The 14,561-nt window shown below is 39.6% G+C and overlaps 1 long non-coding RNA gene across 1 annotated transcript in view; it reads right to left on the bottom strand.

Moving 5' to 3' along the window:
* LOC306830129 overlaps window positions 1-14,561 on the bottom strand; it is a 54,999-nt gene that overhangs the window by 11,602 nt on the left and 28,836 nt on the right. The window contains exon 2 of the long non-coding RNA XR_013779930.1: window positions 11,789-11,844. This is a non-coding gene — a long non-coding RNA (uncharacterized lncRNA). The remainder of the gene's footprint in view (window positions 1-11,788; window positions 11,845-14,561) is intronic.

A 14,561-nucleotide genomic window follows, 5' to 3' on the forward strand; every position in this document is an offset into this window, starting at 1 on the left:
ATTACCTCTGGTCCAAAAACGCCTACAGTATTGCTATCCACTTTTTCTTGTGAATGAAATATTAGCATTTAAAAGTACAGACGCTGGATAGACAATGCAACTCTTGTCAGGTTAATTTTGAGTAAAAAGAAGGATGTTGGGACTGTTACTGTAAATCACCAGTCATGGCTCTAAAACAATGGTTTCGATTTGCAACTATCTGATATGTCACTGCAGGCAATGAAGCTCAACTTGCTGTGTAGAACCCCGTTTTTGACCTTAACCTTGGATTTTAATTAAAATGAATATGAACAAAGTGTTCAGGAGGGAAGCTGCAGCTGATGGTTTTGTGAGTGCCAGGACAGAGATCATTGAGTTATGTCGCTTTTCCTTCGTTAAAAACTTTCATTTCAAGTTAAGTTATTTGTCTGCACAACATACAAATATGTCAGCAGAATCAATGATAGAAAAACGTATCAGAGTATGGTGAGTGAGCGAGCCAGATAAAGAGCACTGAAAAGGCCCTGGGTGGTAAGTTAACAGGTGGGACCATTTACCTGACCTTAAGCATGGAAGCACAAATGCTTAAGATTCCCATACAGAGGCAACAGAGCCCTGAAAGCCCAAGAGAGCTGGTATACATTTTCAAAAGGTTGTGTTTGCTGTGGCAGCTGCTAGTTGTACAAACATGTGTGTTGCTAATACCCAAACACTCGATTTAGGCTCTATTGGAAGTTTGCTTTTTGTTTGTTTTTTTTAAATATAAGAGCAACTCCCTATCCTTGTGAGGTGAAAACAAACATTCATTTTATCACTCAAATGCTGCAGCATGTTTTCCTGCACGGTGTTGGAAGTTTTTAAAAGACTTTGAACAATTTTCCCTCATCACTGGTATTAAATCCCTCTTTTTGTATGCTTAGCTGTTTTGTCACTAAGAAGTGCTTTCTTATTCAGCCATCTACTCGACATCTAATGGCTGCAGCAGATCTCCAAAGGGCTGTTTTGACATGTTTGTGTGGAAAGTGGATCAGTAAAAAGATATGAGTCTCTGCTACGTAACTTTCATCATGAACTTTACCGTGTTTGTCAGAGCAGTCTTTGTTTAGACAAGACGAGCCGAGCCCAGAGAACAGCAGGCTACTGAGGGCCTGCCGCAGAGTGTGATACCAGCGGTGGCGGATAGCATATGGCAGCAGGAACAAGATACAACACAAACAAACACATGACACAGGGATGGGCAGCTAAAGCGATGGGATTACACATGGCTGTGTACTGTGTGTATGCGTAAGAGTGCGTTTCACTCCGACTGGAATTTTTCCTGCCAGCCACCGAGTCCATTACAGGTGGGACTGTAGCAGAGTGGGGTGAGAGCGTAGCAGAAAATGTTCAGACATTTTTTTCAATTCAGGGTTAAGTGTCTTGCCCAAGGACACATCAGACATGTTGCTCGCAGGAGCTGGCGATCGAACCCTCGACCTTCCAGTTGAGCGACGATGACTCTACCCACTGAGCCACAGCCGCCTACAAATTATTGTCATTAAAGTGACGTGACAGACACTGTTGCTTCATCTGCCACGTGAGTTGTTTCGTTTACGTCATGTCTGCATATGCATGACCCAGGATTGAAACCATATCGATATAGGCAAATAATTAGCATGGAAATATTTTCACAAACATACTGTATGATGCGGCAAGGAGAAAAAAAGTTTTATAGTGAATATATATATATATATATATATATATATATATATATATATTTGGTTATTATAAAAAACATCTTTAAACTTAGCAAAGCTGTGGACTGATAAGAACGCTGTGATAACATAAGAAATCATTTTGACTAACATTTTTTATACTCCTAAAAAAATATCATCTAAAAAATGGCAATACTTAAAAACTACAGTACATCCATCACTTGTCGTATTCTTTAAGACTGGGACTTATTTTACACAAAATGTCTGTTCTGTCGACTCATTAAAATCCTCTCTTTCATCAAATTGTAATGCCGACCTCTTGATAAGGCGTTGCCGTCAGGAGTAGGGATTAGCATTCGCTGCAGCACAAGTCTGGTGGATCGTAGCCAGAGGACAGAAAGGCGAGCAGGGTCGGACAAAAAGCAGGAGGGCTAAAGTCAGCCCAGCCCAGGGGCGAGAGCTGCACTCCACAGGGATACACACTCTGTACTCAGACTCAAGTCTCATCTGATAAACATGGAATGAGCAAAACACACATGTGGACAGCACACATGAAAATACATGCAGCACGCATTGTGATGGTTGAGGAGAAGTTAAAGCCAAGGGCCAGTTATACAAAAGATCCTTTGTTCTATAACTGCGAAACACACACATACAATAGAAATATGTACACACACGCACACACACACACACACACAACAAAAAGTACAATTGCTGCATGCATACCAGGCAGAGCAGAGCGAGGCTGCAGGTTCAGGCTGTCTAAGAATTGAGTGTATCTCACACATCTGTGGAGTCTCTGTGGAATACACTACATATCATCCTTTACATGCATCTACTGTTTCATGTTAGAGTGTACACTGAAATACAGAGACTATGAGTGTGTGTGGGGTCTCCTTCCAGGAGGTTCTGTCAGGAGCTGAAGATGAACTGTTAGAGAGAAACGTCTCCTCGTGTCAGTTTATCAGTCTGGCATGCTTCACCCCTCCTCCACCCTGCAGCCTCACATCTCTCACACTCACTCAGTTTGTCTGCACAAATGTGCAAACATGGAGGCATCATAGAGTTGTGCAGAAATGTACAGTAAGCACAGAGTATTTTAAGTAACAGGTGTTTTTCTATTTGTATTAAAATCACTGTCCAAATATTGATATTCTCTTAACTTTCTTACCCTTCCTGATTTTGATATCTGAATCTTTAAGATGAAAGAAAACACTAGTTTGGAATCCAACCTCCAAAATGTTGTCTGCCAAATTAGGGCGTTTCTGTGTTTTGGACCCATGTGGCAACTTGCAGCAAAACATTTCCACTTCTCATAGTAAAAGTATATTTCCATTTATATAAAAGAAGAATCAAATGTTCCTCCTGACCTTCTGACCACAATCAGAATGAGCCTTCTGACCTTTGATTTTACATATTTAGCAACAAAATTTGTAAAGCTCCTAAAAGCCAAATGATTGTTCAACTTAACACGGTAGCCACAGTGCAAAAATATATTCATAATGCAGTTTGTAAAGAGTGCCTGGAGCTGCTGTGAACTTCTTCTTTTATTAAAATCACACTTTGAAAACAGATTACTGAAGCATACTGAGATTCAATTATTGCCTCTCCCCCAAATGGAGGCAAGAAGAAGAAAAAAAAATCAACATTTATATAAAGAACATGGTAAAAGCCTGAAAATTAGCAGAAAGGAAGGGGACACTAAGTAAGAAGCAGCAGCAGGTCAAGGCCCAGACTGAACAGACAAGATGAGATGAAAGCAAAGAGAGCTCACTAAGTGAATCAAGTTCGACAAGGTCAGTGAGACCAAAAAATAAATAAATAAATGATTAAAAGAATCTACATGACAACTATCCCAAAATGCTTCACATGTTCTTAGATCAAGACACCATACGGTATTTTCAAAAACACTGGAGCTTATATTTATATGCAGACAATAAATGCATTTTTTCAATTTAAAGAGTCAAACCTTTATATCATGCAAACCTCTACCACATCTTTTTTTATGCATTTTCCTCCCTCAAAACACCAACTGACCAATCGTAGAAAAGCCAACCAAGCCTTAGACGAAATAGAAAAGCAAAAAAGCAAAAATCTTTGACACCACATATTGGACTGCATTTGAAGGTCTCCAGTTTGGCTTTTTGTACACCTCCTAAATATGATGTTGTTCTTTTTTTTTTTTTTTTTTTAAATCTCATGTTGATAAACCTGCTCTGCGTAACTTTGGTGTCTGATTGGGCCAGGCTTTAAGGCCTGGACCAGCATATGAACAGTTTGGTCCATTGCTCATTTTACCATCTAAGAAGCATAGCAAAACACAGATCTGTTGTATCCGGCGCTAAGCTAGAGATGATAATTTATACCTTTGTTTCATCAACACTTGATTTCCTTTCTGTCATGTGTCCAGGCTTCTCATCCTTGAACTGGCCCAAAATGCTGCTGTTAAGCTGTTTTTCTTGAGCAAGCCTGGCTGACAAGCTCACTCGTTCCTTTTTCAGATTTGATGTACTTATTACAAGTTCATGATACAAAATCATTATTTTGATGAACTACTTCGCTTTTTTGACTTCCATTATTCTTAAGCTTTTGTTCTACAAATTCCAGGGATTCCAAAAGTCAAAGGAAAAACACTTCAGTGAGCTTAAATACCAGTGTTTGCACTTGAAGACTATTTCAGTTGTAATGTTCGATGTGCTAAATACCTTGTACCAAACAGTGAAGCAAAGCTTTTCTTTTGATTGAACAGAATATGAAGTCTTTCTGTTGTATATTTCAAGGTCAAATCTGATACTCTTTACAAGATGAATTAAAGGAATGTGTGCAGTTTGCCTTCAAATTGAGATTTTAGCATTTTCAGACTGCTTTGACATTTCTACTACATGTTGGTCTATAGGTTTTACCCTCATTTAAAGGCTGATGATACATACAGCTGCAAACCACTGGAGCTCTACTTAAACAAAGTGTATATTTAGAAAGATGAAAACAAAACCGTTGGAGCTTTTATCCCCTGTTGAGTATCGAAATAGCACAAGCAGGGCTGTGAGCTATTACTAAGAATACAGATGGATCATACATCAGGGAGTGTGTTACTGACAATCAAAGAAAGATTTTACAACAGCAGGGCGAGTTAACGCCCCCCCGTCTGACTGTCTGTCTGACTCTGTCTGCTCCTCTGTCTCCTTTTTCTTCTCGCATTTATCTTTTTTTGTTTGGATATTATTTACATAATCATCTCAATTAACATAATAACCCAACTAGACAGGTTAAGAATCATTGTCTGCCTTTGATTAAAGCATCTTTTCGTCAGTTTTTCTGTGAAGTATTGGAGTTGTCTAATTGAATTGTAAATGAAGGTAAGGTAAAAAAAATACAAAAAATATTCTAATGTTTGTTGTCAAAAGTCTTTAGCTTAAATGCCTCATGTTTGCATAACTTTTCGCACATATATCTAAGTGAATTCAGTGTCTATATTTAAGTCTTTCATTTGATGTCTCCTCTGTGTGGTTTTCATACAGGCTTGTACAGATTTCAAACACACCTACTGCTTTTACATTTTTTCTCACGTCTTTGTATTTTTGTGTGAAAAATATAAAATAGTGGCGATTCTGCTGCCACACCCAGTTCACAAGTCCTCACAAACAAGAAAACAATCTAATACAATTTTACACACGTTAGAGGGTGGGACTAGATTTATTCAAATAAAATATTCCAACATAGCCATGCACACACTACACACACAGAAACTCACACACACTGAGATACAGATATCAGAGCTCCGTGAAGCCGTCTTTAGTCTGTCATTACCTTATTTGACATTCTGTAGAAAGCATTTTGTTTGCAAGCTTTCACACCCGCCTACACAAACACAAAAGCAACCAAACCCATATGCATCAAACTAAAGATACACACACACACACACACACACACACCTACACACACACACACACATACACACACCTACATACACACACACACACACACACACACGTCGACTAATATGCCTCGGCAGCAGCAGACAGCTTAGGAACTCTGAGATGTTCAGGAGACAGTGAAGGTCTGACAGACAGAGACAGACCATAAAATTAAACAGTTGAATCTAATTATTATTGTGTGATTAGCATTTTATTGCTGAAACCTGCAGCTCATTCAGTTTAAAATATTCTGGTAATCACAGGCTCTGATGTCATATTAGATTCGAGCTCTGATGTCAAACCCTATTTTCAGAAAAGTCAGAAAACAAAAGGTGCTGGACACGATGCACCAGTCTATATTTGATGCATGCATTATCTGTAATACAAGACAAAATATGTGATCATCACTCCAGTGTTGTTGCGTTGACCAACAGATGCCAACTGTGGCCTTTATACATCTCTTATAGAAGCTAAACTAATTACATCTGTTGTCCTTTATTGTTTTTATCATGACATGCTTTATTGGAGCACACAACTCTCTGTAAAATCCGTAATTTATATATTTCTGAATATGAAATACGAAAACAAGTTACATTGACAGTGACCGTCATCGTTTATCTTCAAAACGCCACCTCAGAAAGCAAAAGGTGAAGTCACTGAGACTGCGTCCATGCTTTATATAGTCTATGCTTTAACCTGATAATGAATTGAATCGGGTCAGTCCTCCTAAAGACTGAGTCAGTGGGTCCAGACTTTAAAATTGTCTTCTTTTAAAAATTGGAAACTTGTGTCTGGCTTTCACTACTGTGTGCTGTTAAGTTCTTACACGACACAGCAGCAAACTCTCATAAAACAATCTGCTAAGAACCAAACTGCAGAATAATTTCTATTCATAGTTCAGTGGAAAAACATTCAGGAATCAAACGTTTCCTGGATTCCCTTGTAGTCAGATTGGTAGAAAACAATCCCTTTTGAGTTGGTTTTGGATCATGTTTGTGTGACTAAAATGTACATTATTATGTGACTGTTTCCAGGAAACTTTTGAGACTGTACGACAACTGATATCTTCTTTCAACTCTAAATCAGTTCTTGTATTTCAAGATGTTGTTTTGACGCAAAAAGAAAAGCTTGGCTTGCATTTCTGTAATCCCTTATCTTGATTTATCTCGTTTGCCCTGAAGCATTGGTCATCTACCTGAGAGATAATCGCTGATGGTTTCTGTCCAATGGACGCAAGGGAACATTTAGCAGTTGGCTATTTTACTAACAAGTTGGTTGACACAATAAGAGACAAGAAAGGGAGGAAACTCATTGTTCAGTAATTGTTTTTGATACTGTGATTAATTGTTAAACAAACAAATCAGTCACTAGTTTACTGCTCACAAAAACGTATAACTATTTCCGCTCTTCGATGAATTCTATACGTCTCCTGCTCATCAGCACAGAATTAAACTTTCCTTCACAGTTCTGCATGAAAAGTTAGCATCCCAACTTCTCCACTTATTACATTTGACTAGCTCATTTTTCATCTTGACAGCTTCATTAAACCAGCCTGAAACAGCTCAAAATATTTGTGTGTATGTGTGTGATCATGAATACAGCCTCTTTGCCCGTTTTCCTCCAGTCTGCTAGTCCCTGGCGCTTTTTCAGAAGCTGTTTTCTCCTTTTTTCTCTTTCTGAGTTTCTTTCTTCTTATCTCTCTTTTTTTAAAATGGCCCTCCTTCACACATCCATTTCACCCTGCTTCATTACCCTCCACTCTCCCCATCATTTTCTACCCACCCTCCATCTTACCACTCTTTCTTCTACTCCTCCTCCATGATACTTTCTCTGATTTCTTTTTTTTTTTTTCACCAGATGAGGAGAACAAAAAAAAACACCCCTTGTCTGCTGGCTGCCAGTTTGTCTCCAGGTTCTCCAAACCTCTTCCCGCTCTGGTATTGGCTGATGGAGCATCAGCTGTGTTGGTATTGGCTGGTTTCAGCAGGTAAGGCATTGCTGTGCCACTTAATCAATACCCTGCAGAGGGAGAGGCATGTGCCAGACACACAGTGCAGCAGCCGCAGCAGCAGCCGTCAGCACTGGCAGCTCTCCATGAAGCTGAGCATGGGGATGGTGTGACCTTCAGTTGGATGGCACCAGCAGGAGAAACACACATGCACATTATACACAAAATAAACAAGCTGTGCATATTTTTTTGCCAATCATGTCCTGCACAAAAAATGTCTGCAGGCCACACCCACAGCTCCACCTTAACTCTGCAGAAGCAAACATTAAACTCCTGACATGAGCGTGCTAATGAAAGAGTGGCATGTACTGAGTACGACCTTGTGAAGGTCTAGAGACGGCTCCGATGACGCACACACACACACACACACACACACACACACACACACACACACACACACACACACACCTACACACACACACACACACACACCGACTGCTGCCAGAAACTCAAAAGACACAACTGAGCAATGCTCCATTAAGAAAGAAGATACAAAATAATATAAAACATCCATAAAGTTCCTTAGAATATTTTCAGGGACGAAGGATATAAACCCAAACGCACCAAACAACCTTCTAACTTTTTCGAGGCCTTGTGGAAAAAAATGTAAGCATGTAAAAAGTGTTCAGTCAATCATTAAAGGTTCAAAAAATGATCCTGATAAGACTTACAGACATCGGTCGAAAATGACCCAGACATTTAGAAAAATTTGAAAAATATCTTAAAGGTAATTTATTGGCAGAGAAACATTTAAAATATGATATCCTGATATTGGGTTTTAACTAGGCTTGATTTGTTATTGGACACATTTTATTTTGTTTATTTTGCAACCCGTCCTGACAACAGCCAGCGAGCAAATACAAAATAGTATCGCTCTATCCTTGGGAGATTCCTTACAGCCACATGCCTTCTAAGAGTCTAAAAATGCATTTGTAGTCACATTCTGTTGGATTGGTTTTAGATGTTGGCTGTTGTTGGATTTCCCTAGATTGGGCATAAAATGTAGAATCTGTTCCTGTGGTATGATAAGTGTTGTGGTTTACAATTTATAATATTTTCGTAGTCTAAGCCAGTCCCACATCAGCCAGCTTTGGTGTATGTAGTAAAATAATTCTACGTAAGTTGGTTCAATGCAATCCACTAAAATGACATCCGGACTACCATTGGCAAAAATGTAAAGACTAATAATCTGTTAACAAATTTCTGCATTCAGGTGAAGCTAACAATCAAACTGTTTAGCTTAGTTCACTTTGTGGCTCAATTTTTTAAGGTCAGTATGGTGTTAAAGAAGCTAACATCAGACTAGGATACACACCTGCTAGTTCATAGTCATTGTTGGTTTAGTCATTTCCTTCTAAGCCTCATACAATTTGTGGCTGTTAACAGTATTATAACTGACTTTGTGGCCATTTAGGATTAAGGCAAACCCGCAGGTTCAAACATTTGGATAAAAGAAAGCAGCCATGGATGGATGCACATATCTTATGCTGCACCTAGGCATGTTTATTTTGTAATTTGTCTTCAGTCATCTTTTCCTCATTTAAATGTTCCTGGGTTGAAGCCATTTGTGCGGGAGAAATTGGCAAGCAACTCCACATTCATTCATGTTCTTTCATTCAGGGAAGATAAAAATACACCCTTTACTGTACACAAACTCTTTCATTTCTGCTCGTCCTTTCTCAAACACTCCTCCCACATCTTGTCCTCCTCCCTAACCCTGTGACCTCCTCATGCTCTCCCTCCCTCCCCTCCTCTCATCTCCTCTCTCCTCTCATGAGCCCCGTGCAGAGTTGGCAGGCCCCCCACGTCGCGGGCCTATTAACAGTCCTCAGCTCGCTGTAACGATGCCTCTCCTTATGTCTGTGCAGCTGCTGCAGCGCTGAATGGGGAGGATAAATGTGGGATCCTCAACATCCGCATCATTGTTTCACTGTCACTCTTTGCTGTCATGTGTGCTCGACAGAGGAGGAGACCACTGACGGATCTGTCTGTCCACTGTCTGTAACTTGGCAAGGCTGATATATCATTCTTTATACTCATCATAGAAAGAACGTTGCATTAAAATTGTTGTTACTTTTCAACGGTCTTTGTTTGGGATGTGTGTTGTTTAGCTTAAAAACCTTTTCTGCAGAATGTCAGGTATGAAAAGCAGCAGATTTACATTTCTTGTGGTCTACTCGACAAATAGGTACAAATAGTTTTTCAATTGGTCAAATATTGACCTGCAAAAGAAAGCTTTAATGGCTGCAATAATCATTGTGATGAGGTAAATGCTTCTGATCAAAGTTTTTTTTTTTTCAACCTGACAGGCTCAAATTTTTATTCCAAAGGTCTGCCAACGTTACTGAAAAGATCAGTGCAGGAATAGAAAGCTTTTGCTGCCTTTAGGGCTGTAACATTGCTCTCTTTAAGGCTTCCTGATTCTTTTGAAAATAACAGTACTTTGACCTGAAAGAACACGGAGGAATTTGGTCGAATGCTGCCATGCTTGATGCACAAATAATGTAACAAATAAAATTCTTCAGTATTTTTGAGGCCGAGATGGCTGTTTTTGTAAAATATAAACAAGAACCTGGGGTTGATCTTATGTGTAAATGCAGCAGGGATATCAGAAAAATAGCCCACAAGCAACGGGGCGAGTTTGATGACATTAGCATCATGCAACCACTGAGCGACAGGTGTAATTCTTTGCACATAGTATACAGCTTCATTCCCCTTTGTTGCTGGTCTACCTCTGCCTCAATTGTTAAGTATTGTTGCTATTTGTGTTTCACAAATATCTTGTTGGATCCAAACTTGTTTTAAAAAACACAATCTCAAATTTAAAGGTTGGGCCCAGACAAAAATCAATCAAAAGATTCAAAGAACTGGACGACCGAGTACCACTTTGGGCAAGACCAGCAAATTGCCATTAACCAAATAGCAGAGGATTTTACATGATCTTACCAGCCCAAATAAATTCATAATTATATGAGCTCAAAGCGAATTAGCCTGAATTATTAAACAAGTGAAACTGTGACTGTTATAAAGATTGCGTCACAGGATGACCGTTAAAAAGAAATAAAAAATATGCTGGTGGTCTTCCATCTTAGAGGAGTCCTTGAAATACTTTTACAACAACAATAAACACTCCACATGTGTTTCCTCCCGTTTCCATCAGTGTATACATTATGTGTCTATGTTTCATGAGACGGCAGACAGCTGCTGCAGGGTCCGTCAGTCAGCTGCTGTATTTATAGAGCGATGACCACAGAACGCTAGCAGCTGCATCAAACAGAGGCACACAGCGAGCTAGACACAGAAACCTGACGTCTTCAACACTCTTATCCTCGATGCCGAAAAGTGACATTTGAATCTTTGAAATCCTGTTCAACTACCTGTGAGTCTGTGCAGGATTTCAAGGTGTTGGAACATCTCACACTAAGATGGCAGCAGCAGAGACATTTTCACTGCATCGCTGAGGGATATAGGGTTTGCAAGTAAAGCACTAACAAATTAGTAAAGTCACTATTTCGAGAGATATATTGTCGCTGTGCGAGGCCGTAATATTCTGAAGACCACTCATCATTTTTTAGATAAAACGTAAATTAAAGACTGATAATATATGTGATCTGCTCAGGGGTTTTTTTAAAGGGGATAGCTTGACTTTTCTGAAGTCATAAAAGCATAGATGTGCTAATCTGATCTCAGATTTATTTACAGACAATTTGCAAGAAAAACCTCCCTATGTTCACTTCACTCCATTATTCTCTGTCATTATCCCATATACAGCTGAAAAAAAAACATAACTGTTGATCAATCTAGTGACTTCACTTGGCACTCATTTTTTTGTTTAATATTCAGACCAAATTTTAGTAATGATGTTTGTTCAGCCAGTGTTCTGAAACATATACTCAGTTAATGATACGGAGAAAACCCTCAAATGTAGAAGCAGGAAGAAAGACGTGATCACCAATTCATAGATCACTGAGAAGAACAATTACTGATCGCTCATTTAAAATTTCTGTTTGATTGTACTTTGGAGAAAGAGGGCATGCAAACGTTTTTTGATTTGTATTTTATTTATTTTAGATTGCAAAACACTAACAGAGCCGTTTGTGATGCATGCATCATTATGTCATTGATCACTGACACATGAGACAGCCAGCAGACTTTGACCAATCATAGACTCAGTTTATAACATCAGTACTTACAGATTACAGGATAGTGTCAGGTGTCATCTGTGGGTTCCAGTCTGTCATATCAGCTCCTGTAAGGGGAGGAGAAAACACAGGTTATAGTATCAATCATTCCGAATGTCAGATTTTTTAGTTAAACAGATCAAGGCAAATATTGAATTTCAACCTGCCATGCCGATATGTTCCTGCTTCAAAAGTGAATCCTGGTTATTTTTTAAACTAGAGCCCTGTTTTTACAGATGTTGGGGTCTAAAGTCTTCGAACTACTCAGAGCGCTTTTTATACTGCAAGACACAGTGACCCATTCACGCACTGATTTCAGAGGCCTCCATAGCTTCTTAACCAGCTTATGTTGCATGTTAAAATAGACCTTGCCAATTGTATTGCTTCTGTCTTAGCTGTTCTTTTTTTCTTTTTTGTTTATATTCCCTGTTTTACTGTTTTTTGGAGCTGTTGTAACACCCACATTTCCCCCATTGGGGGATCAATAAAGGTTATCCTTATCCTTATCATATTGGAGGTTGCATACTATAGTTGCTAAATTGACTGCAGAGCCATGTGCATGTAGAAGTGACGTAAGGCGTGGTCCAGATGATTTGATTTTAAAGCATCAGACGGCTGAACGAGCTGATTTATTGAGGAGAGGGGAGTTAGAAAACTGCTCCTAAATGAAGGATACAATCTTCTAAATATGTGATGCAGCTCACTTTAAGCTGATAACTGCAGCACAAAAACTAAAGGAAGCCAGAGACTTGAAAAAAAAAACCATCTCTGGATTTTAGTTTTGGGCTGCTCCGGTGTATCCCATTAAATAATGATACATCCCATCACACACACTCAGTCATCTCTGCATAATTGCCAAATGGTCAAAAGTTGGATTTGAGGTGTTTTAAGGTTAGCAGAGACAAAGAGAAAGAGGGGAGGGGAGAGAAAGAAGGAGAGAGGGAGGTGGGTTCATCGTGAGTTTGAGCTCAGCTTGTGATGTAACTGTGGACGATGGCTGTGCCGCAGTCAATTTCGGAGGCGATATCCTCAAACGCCCTCTACTCTCCCCCTCCCTCTCTTCCTCCTCTCCCTCTTCTTGCTGCTGTCATTTATCTCTTCCACACCCTTTTCTTTCTTGATTCCCTACAAAAATCTTAAACTTCGCCCGTTCTACCCTCATGCAGACTCTAATTTTATCTCTTCTTCTCTCCTTCTTTTCTTCCCTCTTTGGCTGTCAGCTCATCCATGCATCACTGCCTCTCCTCTCTCCTCTCAGGCTGCAGCATTAACCTACACACACGCACTTAAGAGAATATCTCCCGCTAAATTCCTTTCAATAGGACTCTGGCGGCATGAAAGGCGTTAGCGCGATTCTAACTGTTCACCCCCACAGTAAAGCTGCTCGTCGGATAACCTTACTGCTTTTAATAACAATATATCCCCCAGACGTATTTAGCTCTACTATATGTTTATGGCCCTCTCCACCTTTTCCCTGCACCACTCTCTCCCTCCCATCTCGATTTCTTCCTCCAGCTTATTTTTAAAGAGTTTACAGCTGCAGAAAAGATGTTGCAGTCGAAAAAGCTGACAAGCACACATTTTAAAAAGATTATTTATGAATCATGTAAGAGCATTTACGATGTTGTGAAACACTTTTATGTGTTTCTATACATTCATGGCTGTGTGTATGTGTCTGTGTGTGTGTGTGTGTGTGTGTGTATGTGTGTGTGCGCACGCTCATCCCTCCTCTCCTCTCTCTCTGAGTGATGGAGGGTGGGGTAATCTGCACCGGTTGCCATGACACCAGACAGCCCTTGCTTGGCGAAGGCACGTAGCTTCCTCTCTGCTCTATTTCCCCGGAGCCCTCCACTCAGGAGTGTGTGTGTGTGTGTGTGTGTGTGTGTGTGTGTGTGTATGTGCGTGTGGGAGTGTCATATATGCTGCACATGATGCTCAAAGCTAAGTGGAAAAATAGAACATAGAGAGAGAGAGAGTATTTTCTTCACAGTATGTGTTGAAGCAAAGGGGGAAATAATGCCAATCTAAAGGTAAATATTTTATGTTTTTTCTCAAAGCAGAAGTGAAACTGTAAATAACCACAAGTACATATAGACATTTTTACTACCTTTTTCCACAGAGGGGTTAAAACACACTAAAGGACTGCTGGACTTCCCTGCAGCAGACGTTCACTGCATATGCCGACCACAAATCTTATTTTACGAACCAGGTCGTTTCCCTCTCTTGGCAGTCTTTTATTTTTATTCAACCTCAATGTTTAAAACTTGTTTGAAAAATACAAACAGGCAGGAGCAGGTAGGATGTTGAAGCTCCCACTTTTTCCCTGACAAATTGCAGCAACATGAATCACCTCATAAAGAAAAGAAAAAAAATCAAGGAGAGTTTGTTAAATATTTTTTTCAGATATTTCTGCAGAATTTAGGTTATGGAAACGTAGCATAGCTTTAACCCATTTTTATGTATCCTGAAGCTCTTCAGACAATCCCAGTGGTAACCGAAGTATAAAAGAGAACATCTGGAATAAAGAAATTCATGTGTTTTCCCTCTCAGTATTACCCTCTGCAGGCACTGGGTTCATAAATGCATCAGTGCAGCTGAAATGATTTTATTTAAGGACTGTTAAAACTTATATGCATACTTTTCTTGACAACACATTTTCCAAGTCACATCATTCAAACTCAGAGGTGATAAAAATCAAAGACTGGAACATTAGTGAACATCCTCTCTTTCATAATCGCTGGACCCTTCAAGAGATTGTAGTCTCACCCTGAAACACCTCATTCAG

This window comes from Symphodus melops (assembly GCF_947650265.1).
Source record: "Symphodus melops genome assembly, chromosome: 10".
NCBI lineage: Eukaryota > Metazoa > Chordata > Actinopteri > Labriformes > Labridae > Symphodus > Symphodus melops.